General features: G+C 46.9%; 1 long non-coding RNA gene across 1 annotated transcript in view; it reads left to right on the top strand.

The window, feature by feature from the left end:
- The first annotated feature begins 8,558 nt into the window (after positions 1 to 8,558).
- LOC135829016 (uncharacterized) overlaps positions 8,559 to 10,723 on the top strand; it is an 8,274-nt gene continuing 6,109 nt past the window's right edge. Inside the window, exon 1 of the long non-coding RNA XR_010555783.1 lies at positions 8,559 to 8,864. This is a non-coding gene — a long non-coding RNA (uncharacterized LOC135829016). The remainder of the gene's footprint in view (positions 8,865 to 10,723) is intronic.

The following is a 10,723-nucleotide window of genomic DNA, read 5'->3' as shown; positions in this document are numbered from 1 at the left end:
GCATGGCATTGTACTTGGGGATTTGACAGTTCAGAAAACATGTGCCAATATCGTGGCAGGTACCTCGGTAGGACACGATTGGGAGTGTCACTGCGCAGCAAAGTACACTGTAGTGTGTGGCATGGTAGTGTTCTGGAAGCGTGAATGTCTGATTCCTCGCGATCGCCACTACTGGAGCAAGATTGGGTCATGAGGAGTTACCGGTACTTGGGAATTCGGCAGTGGAGACAAATTGCGCCAATATCGTGGCAGCTAGGACAGGATTGGTAGGGTCTCCAGAAGCAAAGTATGGAGTGGTTTTCTGGAGCAATGTTAGGTATTCTAAACAGCTTGTACTAGGCAGTGATGCAGTGCATGTCAAAGTACATGTACATGTACGTCTCGGACTATACGTACTGGAGCACGGGCAGTTGAAACAGTTTCAATTCAGAACTGTCCAGACAGATCCTATCGACATCTTGCCTACCTTTTCAGTCCAGTGTAAAACTGCGCGTCTCTCTATTCGCAGTCGTGGACTATCGACACGAGGACCTGCATTATTAGGAATGGAGGCTACACCTGTTTCAACCATCGGAGATTTCAACCAGCGAACATCCCAACTGAACCCAAAGCCAAAACCCTGTACATGGGTATCTTTCACTGCCTCACATCATCTTGTAAGCCAAACGTTCAAACTACAGTTAGTATACATGTAATACAAGTCTACAACTTGCCATACACGGACCAGTCACTACTAGTACTACATTTACTACAGCACTTGACTGGACCTACAATACGGGCACGAAGAGAAAAAGTGATGAAGTCCCATCTTTTGGCGCTAGGTTTTATACGCGGGCGCGAGTTAATTAAGGGAACGAGAGCCTCGGGGAGAATACAATGTATGTCTTGGTAAGAACTGCGAGCTGAACAGGGCCCTGAGCAGCGCTGTGTATTACGTGTATGTGTACCCTGTCCACTGGTAAAGCGTGAGCATGGCAAGCCCCACCAGCACCATCTCACCCCCATGCTAGCCCCACGTGCCTGCCGGTGAGTTGTGTATTTTGTAAAAAGAAAGAAAAAAAGGCGTTACCACACGTTTGTGCTGCGTACAGCATACAGCATGCTTTGGTCGGAGGAGTTACTTCTGCCCCGCCCCCACCGTGACTTCCATCCAATATGCCACCGCCCCCGCTGTGCAGCATCTGATGGTCCTGTGGTATTCAGTGTATTCAGTAAAAGAATACAGACGGAAAATCAGCACCAACGGCGGGCACTCTACCTTGTTTCTGGCTTCCCGTCGATCGCTGTGTGATGGCGGTGGATCCAGCTAGGCAGTCCACATAACACACACACACACACAGGTACACCTACAATGAATGGCACACGGCATTATTCCAAGGTCGTTGCATGGCTACGAACCCTTGGCCTTGTTGGAGATGCATGATGTCATTGATGATTGGACTGCGTGTGCGTGTGGCTCTCCTATCCTCCTCCTGGCCTGTGGATAGTCTCACACAGCTCCAGAACTAGCGACTTTTGCTTGTACTGTGCACGCAATAGTCGCTATTTCTGGGCTGTGTCTATGTAGCCAGCTAGCTTGCTGTGTCTAAAATTAAGGGTAGACGAGGGGGAATACCCTCCACACGGAGGAGTGACACTGAGCAACCGAAACTACAATGTATGACACCACCCTGCCGGCCGCAAACTGTTCCCATTGCCTAAATAAAAAAAAGAGTTAAACTCGAGCACATACCGAGATTATGATCACGTTTCTAGTACATGTACCACTACACCTCTAGCTCTCAGCCCTGGCCAATATTGCCTCAATCTCGTATACAGTAGCACAGACGGCAGCTATTCGAGTCGCGTGAACACAGGGCAAAGAAACGAAAATTAATACAAGTACTTGAACTACATGTACATGACTGTACAATGATTGTACTTGTACCCAGTCTTACTCTGCTATCATTATCTGAGACCCGTGCTAGGAAGGTGTTGACGGTTTTTATTTACCACCATCTGTACATACCGATGCCACCGAATTTTACACCAACACGTAGTGAACGATTTGGAGCTGTTGAACGTAGATCTACGGCCACGCACTAGAAGCCTAAAGAAAGTATTAATTTTAGTCGAGCTAGAGCTAGAAATGTATGGCGAACACGACAGAACAGCGACCTCAGTTACTACGGGAGCAAGATTCGCTCACGAGGAGCTACATTGTGCATGACATTGTACTTGAGGATTTGACAGTTCAGAAAACATGTGCCAATATCGTGGCAGGTACGGCGGTAGGACACGATTGGTAGTGTCACTGCGCAGCAGAGTATGGCATGGTAGTGTTCTGGTAGCGTGAATGTCTGATTCCTCGCCACTACTGGAGCAAGATTGGGTCATGAGGAGTTACTTGGGGATTCGGCAGTGGAGAAAAATTGTGCCAATATCGTGGCAGCTAAGAGAGGTTTGGTAGGGTCTCCAGAAGCAAAGTATGGAGTGGCTTTCTGGAGCAATGTTAGGTGTTCTAAACAGCTTGCACTAGGCAGTGATGTAGTGCATGTCGAAGTACACATGTACGTCTCGGACTATACGTACTGGAGCACGGGCAGTTGAAATAGTTTCAATTCAGAACGGTCCAGACAGATCCTATCGACATCTTGCCTACCTTTTCAGTCCAGTGTAAACCTGCGCGTCTCTCTATTCTCAGTCGTGGATTACCGACAAGAGGACCTGCATCATTCGCGAGGAATGGAGGCTACATCTGTTTTAACCATCGGAGAATTTCAACCAGCGAACATCCCAACCGAACCCAAAGCCAAAACCCTGTACATGAGTATCTTTCACTGCCTCACATCATCTTGTAAGCCAAACGTTCAAACTACAGTTAGTATACATGTAATACAACTCTACAACTCGCCATACTAGTACACGGACCAGTCACTACTAGTACTACATTTACTACAGTACTTGACTGGACCTACAATACGCACACGAAGAGAAAAAGTGATGAAGTCCCATCTTTTGGCGCTAGGTTTTATACGCGGGCGCGAGTTAAGGGAACGAGAGCCTCGGGGAGAATACATGTGTGTCTTGGTAAGAACTGTGAGCTAAACAGGTCCCTGAGCAGCGCTGTGTACATGTATGTATGTGCACCGTATCCACTGGTAAAGCGAGTAACACCCACCAGGCACGTCACCAGGGATCAGGGAATTGTCCGACACCAGTGTTCAAACGACATCCTGCCCGCGACAGTCTGCCACAGTCCTTGGTAGAAAATGGCGCAAACAGAATGTGAGTTAGTCAACGCTTCGCTATCCACGTCACGTTACGCGGATGCTTGGACTGAGGGTATTACTTTTGGGATCTTGCTACTACCCCATCTCTCTCCCCCCCCCCCCCCAGCAGGCAGAGTATGCACCACTATGCAGGTTACCAAGGCTCTGCAACTTACAGTACGAGCTCACCACCTCTTTCCTCAGACTGATTCTGACGCGTTTTCAGTTGAGAAAATGAAATTTATTGTGGAAGTTACTATTATTTCAAGTGCAAGTTACTGAAGGCCCCAACACGACTCCCATTTAATCCCAGTAGGAACCAGAACATGGGACCAGTTCATGCTTGCAATATCTAACATGTGCTGACGGTGATGTGCAGTCCGGTGACCTCATTTGTTGAAGTCTTTGTCATTTTTTTGTCGGTACCCAGGCTACTTGGCAATGCTGTGACATGTTATTGCAGTGGATTAGGTCACTACGTTGGTGCTTGTGCGACTCGCGTCATTCAACTGTCACTAAGTACAGTGTTGTCAGTACTAGTTGTCACTACTTGAAGCCGCGAGAGTAGATTGATCATTAATTTTTAAAATTTATATACATTACTCCTCTCTCTTTGCTCGCTGCTGCACGCGATCGATTTTTATGGCGCTCGCTTGTTCATACTTGCTCTGTGACGCCCCGACGGGCTATGAGCTTGTGATGATGATGACTCCTCTCTGCTCCAAGGAAGTTTCACTCTTCTCTATTCCAAGACGGCTTCACTCTTTTCTGCTCCAAGGAGGCTTCACTCTGAGTAGTTTTCTGATACAGTCTGTCTCGTCTCAGCTACCAACCGATATCCAGTTACTTTTCCCGCCAGCTCTCTTCCACGCCGCTTATGTCTGTGAAACCCATGTCTTTCCACACGTACGCGTATGCGTTGTCCGAGCAACCATGGTGCTGATTTCAGGCAGCACACGATAACACACGATGCGTGTTTGGCTTTTGATTCTCGCGCGGCATGCACCGACGCACCGACGTAGACATAGACAAAGGAGGCAGGAGCACACGCGCACAGTGAGGGGAAGTAGGCCGCAGCCAGATGCGCGCTTGGCTTTGAATCACTCTATTCATCTGTGTCGACTATGTGAGACTGAACGTCGCTAATCAAATCAAAACCGCACAGGGCACATGAATGAAATTCATGACCATGTACATGTACATGTAGAGTGCTGGCAACTGAAATCCGACCCCCTTGGCGGAGCGCCGCGCCCCCAAGTGGGGTCGGATTTCAGTTGCCAACACTCTACATGGCTGTACGTGTACATGTGAGTAGGGGTGTGCGGATAATACTCGAACAGGTGGCAGATTCTGCTCGAAAAGCAGTGAAATTGGCAGAACCATACAAACCTTATGGCGGGCAATTCCTCGAATTCTGCTCCAGTTCTTTATCCACATACCAAACATGCATGAAACTTACCAGAAAAAGTACCGAATTCTGCCAATTTTTCTGCCGGCATTATCCGCATACATGTATGCCAACGTGTGAGTCTTGTGGAGATGAGTCAAAGGAGCTGAACTTCCGGTGCCGAGAGGCGGGCTTGCAGCCCAGTATGGCAGCGTCCCTACGTCTCGCCCCCAAGTCAAGATCATAAGAGGAAGTGAATACAATAGAACCGGTACATGTACAATAGAAGTCACACTGGCCGAAAGCAAAAAAATTATCAAAACCCCGTGACCAGGTGACTGCAGGGGCTGGGGCAAAGTCAGTTAGTAGATGCACGTTGTTTCTGATGTGACGCGCAAGTTCAGCTCCCACTACATTGTATTTGGCTCCCGCGTTGGGAAACAACGCGAGTGACCTGAAATTGCGCGTCACATCAGAAATAACGTGCATCTTTAATTTTAATCTCTCTATTAGGAGAGTGTGCCGTGTTGATGGGGTGACAGCATACACTGTACATGTACATAATAATACATAATTATACAGAGGGTGTTGATCTACCGTGTAGACACTCCGAGTCTGTGCGGAAATGGCGCTTGGTTCTCATCGACCCAGTACTCTACATGGCTGTACTCCAGTCATGTAGAGAACCAAGTCCGCTCGGTCAGGCCATGACCGGACCAACCTTTTGGCCACCAACGTGTGGACATGTTTACTGCCGAGGAGGTCATGTGACTACCCTCCATATCATACACAAACTGTATGAAAGACTAGGGTATGGCCGGACCAATCCAAAACTGCTTCTGCCGATCCTGCTACTGGAACAACTAGTACATTGTTATTTCAAGTCCACAAGGTATACAAAACACATGCAATGGTCTAATCAAAAAATTGGAAGTGTCCTTGCTGTGCTGGTGTCCTTATGCTTCGTAGTTCGGCTGAGAGCTCGTGGTTGTGACGAGTTGGGAATGCAGTATAATGGTCTAATCAGATCAACTAATCATGGTTGTGGGTGTCACAAGTAGCGGGGAGTAGTACGCTAATTGTGCTAATCCCTGCTCACAAGGGCGCTTAGTATTAGGTGTCAGCACAGTCCTAGTTTGGGTATCGCGTATCCGGTGATCTCAAGCGTTTGGAGTGTTGGGAAAGTTACCTCCAAGTGGCTCATTTGCGCACGACCAGCACGCATGTGCACAACCATGCGCCACGTAGTCTACTGCACTGGGTGTGCAGTAGGCACCTGCGGATAATGCTAGCTATAATCATTGTATAGGAATGGGTTCGCGGTCTTCCGCCGACGACTTGAAGCCGAAGTCGCAACCTCTATTTCGAATTTTATACGATTGTACATGATAGTATATGTGGATAAAAAAGTTATAATTTATATGTGGAAATTGTGCTACTAGCACTGTCAGTTATTTGGATCGATTATGCTAGTTATAATGCTAGCAGTGCTGAGACTCATAGTGCTACAAAATATCAGTTCTTGCGGTGGGAAATAATGACTTCCCTATGCCGTCACTCAGAATAATATGGCAGTATCACGAAAACGGTGAAAAATTGCTTACACGTTCATTACGTCAGTATAGAGCCTTAGAGGGCTGCCAGCGACGCCGTCGCAGGGAGCAGCCGTGTGTCTCTCTGCGCTCTAAAATTAGCACTACTTTTCACGGCGGTACCATCACTGACTGGACGTAGTGCTAGACTGGCCTAGTTTTACACATCGATTGTTCTGGACAAGGTCATATTTGGAGACTTTATGCTAGGGCAGTGCCGGTCTTCCCCACATTTGTTTGTTTCTTTCTTTTATTTGAATTTGCTTAGAGCACAGGCGATTCTGCCTTCTCACCGAAGGAAAAACCTCCGGTTCCTGCCACATGGGTCATTATGCTAGTTTTATTACGCTAGCATTATCCGCCGGTGCCTAGTGTGCAGTGTAGCAGTAAAAAAAGATGTTCCCAGTCAGATCTCGGAGAACTTCGATACCTGTGCATGCTATACATGTTATTGAACTCAAAACCCTTTATTGGAAATAACACGCAAATGGAAGAGGTGCACAGCAAAGCAAAGTAGAAAAGAAATCCAAAGCAGCAATAAACAAGGAAACAACGACAATTGTACATGTTGGTTGGTTGGTATATTGTATTTTACTTAGCCAGAATGAACAGGCATTGCTGCCTTCTTGCCTGGACAAGTGGATTGTCCAAGCTCTCACAAAAAGACGAAGAAAGGACAGAAATATTACATGAGAGTGTGAAGCATGCAATCTTATAACATGTAATTCCAAATGTACTACTATGAAGTACTATGACGTACATGTACTGAGTACAATCATGTCAAAAACTGATACAATTTTTATAGAAAAGTAAAAGGGACCAAGGAACTACAAGTTACGCTATACTGTCCACTAACACCACGAACAGTTACTAAACAATCAGCTCATGCGATAACATAATTGCACGACACTGACCGACGGTACTGACGTTCTGCAACTAACTGGCTAACAGCTCTAGCACATCTTGGATGCGCACTCCAACATCCTTCCAACTTGAAAAGGCGGTTACTTGTAGTTCCTTGGTTCTTTTTCTTTTCTATAAATTAATCCTTGGCTCTGCAAGTCTCCATCCGAATCTATTCTTGCACAACTGATACAATTCTATTTCATGTTACAAATCGACACAGTCATATCATTTTGATGACACAAAGCAGCATAGCAAGGAAGCGATGAGACATAATACTATGGAATGCCAGGAGTGGGGTAGAGGCAGGGGTAGCTTTGCCGACCATAGGGTCTAGGCTTCATTGCAACCCAGTGCTCCACAGAGACAACTGACAACTGAAATTGCCCCTGAGGGTGGGGTGGGGGTGGGGGGAGGGGGGCGTTAACCGGCAAAGTGTGCATGATGTCTGAGATTCACGGCCAGAATTAATGGAGCCGGAGAAGGGAACTGAATTCGACGTTTTTTTTCTTCCTTACTTTTTTGCTTCGCAGTCTGTTGGTTGTCCCCTCCCGGGCCAGGGGCTAGTTGCGGGTCTAGGCGCTACTGACGTCTTGCTCTGGCATGGACATGTCTGAATGTGGTGCATCTCTCACGTCATGAGTTGTGCCTGTTTCAAGCCTGCAGCTGGGCTTGAGTCTAACGTCCAAATATTGTAGTCGCATTGGTGTTTGCTCAATGCTCCCATGATCGCGGGCTAACCATACTGCGGGCATTGCGCAATCATTCATCCGGATACATGTAATAGTTGCACTGCAGGGTATCACAGTGTCCTCCCTCGGAATTACCTGTAGAATAGTGAGATGTCTTGTCAAAGGCTAGTGCTTCCTTGATAATCTGGCACCATCCATGCGATGAACATTCAATGAGGATGTTGGATCCACGAGCTGAATCATCATTCTCCTCGTAGCATCATGCATGACACCCGGAATGTTGGGTAGACTTCAGCCTCACTTCGGGACGTTTCGTACAGTCGGCTCCTCAGGTAAGCTATCAGACCAGACTGATGGAGCACGGCTAAAAATGAGTTGTAGTTCGCAGGTGAAGTAAACAATGTAATGTCGTGCAAAACTGGTGTCAGGCTGTCAGCGCAGTTCGTGCGTAGATCTACGCGTGTAGCGTGCGATCGAACTACTGCGATGACCAGCCTGACTCAGCATGTGTACTTGGCCATGTGCACCTCACCTGTCACGTGTGACGCTGGGAGTCACGTGCGTCAGCTGGGAGTCAGCATCAGCTGGGAGTCGCGTGATCAGCTGACTCTTCGAACACATCAGACGAGAAGTCGGCGGTCGGTGCTCTGTTCCGTTCTGATCTGCAAGCCAGTAAAACTGAGCAAACGCATGATCACGGGATCAACGCTGCTCTTGTATTGCAACTGAAAAAGCAAAACATTCTTTGAAAGGCTAGAACTAAAGTTACTTGTGAAAGAAGAACCGTGGAGTTGTATTTCTTTCTCGATTCTCTCCCGGAACATCCGTCCATTCGTCTCGAAGGACAATAGTTGTGCTGTTTGGACGACTGATATGGCGTCGATTCAAATACTCGTCGCGTTGGGCATGCTGGCCCTAGCCTGCGGATCGCCGCTCGAGCCAAAGGTCGATACAGTGTGGCTGCTGAGCGTCAACTACACTAGCTATGTGTATTCACCGATCAAGGACCGCCTGCTGGCGTTGCATCCGGGTGGTCTTGGTGAGTGTATTGTATCTAACACTAGTAACAGCGACTGCTGATCGCTCGGTCTCGGAATATAATAATAATTATTATTATTATTGCGTCCAGCTTACTTCGACGACGTAGACAGAATTTATTTTTTCGCTGCACGTGGATCAGATACATGTATGTGCGCCAGTTCATCGTCAAGCCATCATGCGTTGTTATGATCAGTAACGCAGAACATTGTGTGGTGACAAGAAGATGTCCCTCCTAAAGCATGGTGCGGCATCTCCCGGGGTCAGAATACGGGTACAACTACCGTAAAGTCCGGAGCAAACGCCCACTTCGCAGCAAACGCCCACCCCAGCGGGTCCATACTATTTTCGTCTTTTTCAGGTCAATTTCGTTGTAAACAACTGGCATGAAGGTCGAATGCGTACGAGAACGACTGTAATGCCTACAAACTGCCTATGTCCTACCAGGAGGCTGTGCAAAAGCGATTGTCATTATCTTCCTGCAAAGAAATAACTTCTGTCGAGATTTCCTTTCATTCAATAAAGGTGGTAGTTTGTTCTCCATGTGGTACGAGTAATGCCGCATAAATTTGTGCAGTGCCACGATGTCGCACTGTCAAGAACAATAATTGTTCTGATGAAGCGTCAGTCAACGGCTTGACTGGTCCCCATATTGCAGTTGCAAGTCGAACAGGGTATGTAACAGAAGCTACACCTACAACGTCGCTGCTAACTTGTTGAAAACTCCGAAGTGCCCAAGAAAAACATTTGCCTTTGGGCGCTGTGTGATCTCGAAATGATGGCTTGAAACACCGTCAGAAGTGTATTTGGTTCCTTCAATACCCGGTACCTTGTTATTCGGAAGAAAACCTGTTCGGATTTGCGAAATAAAACAACCATCATTATAAAATCACTACGAGCTAGCTAGCTCGTGGCTATCGCTAGTGCACAAAGAGATTTTGAAACCAGGAAAGTGAACATAGTTTACCGTAGCAAAGTGCTCTTCCCGCTACGGTGTGAGATGCACTTTCGTACAGTAGGGGTGACAGTGCATGGGGTCAGTGTGTACAGGCCAGCAGATCCTGCAAAAATGGGGTGGGCGTTTGCTCCGGACTTTACGGTACATGTATGTACATTCTACAAATCAGAGCAAAACATTTCCCTACTGCCTTTGCGCCGAACACTCATTTTCGTAAAAATAATGTTTCACACTGCGCACAATAGCATACCTTGAGGAACGTCTGACGCTCTGCACAATACCACAGCCTTCACACATCACTAGGGAACCAGTTATGGATCCTGTGCACCGAACTGATATGTCTTGATTTTTTTAAATTTTTTTATGGAGAAAAAACTGGGCCTTTGGCCGAGTTTCACGCGAACCGTGAAATTTTTAGATTTTTCTTTTATGGAGAAGTAGAATACAATCCTGTACACAGGTGGATCAGGTGACAGAAAACTATACATATGAGATAAATCAGTTGGTGATTCTCTGCTTGAAGATACTAACACCTCTGCTAACACCATAAGGATAGTCTATGAGCAACACAGTAAACTACTATTCAATTCAGTACTTCCTCAAGGTTCTACATATAGTGAATCCAGAAATTTCTCTTTTGTAACAGTAAATCCAGCAATTCCTCTGTGTACTGGTCACTGATCCAGCCATTCACTTCCCCTGTGTATCAGTCATTCCTGAAATTCCTCTGTGAACCTTTGCATGCCAATGACGTCTACCCGCCCCTGCTCTGGGAATTAGCTTGGCCTTAGCAATGCAGAGCTGCCGCTAAACTAGATGATGTGCAACCAGAAGAATTTTGATTTCCGCAGCGGCATCGCGTCTGATGTTGTGGTATCTAAAGTTGATGGTTGGCCAGCAGG

Source organism: Sycon ciliatum, chromosome 13, assembly GCF_964019385.1.
Source record: "Sycon ciliatum chromosome 13, ocSycCili1.1, whole genome shotgun sequence".
NCBI classification, from domain to species: Eukaryota; Metazoa; Porifera; class Calcarea; order Leucosolenida; family Sycettidae; genus Sycon; species Sycon ciliatum.
Note: the sequence above shows the minus strand (reverse complement) of the source record. Positions and strands in the feature narration are given on the sequence as shown.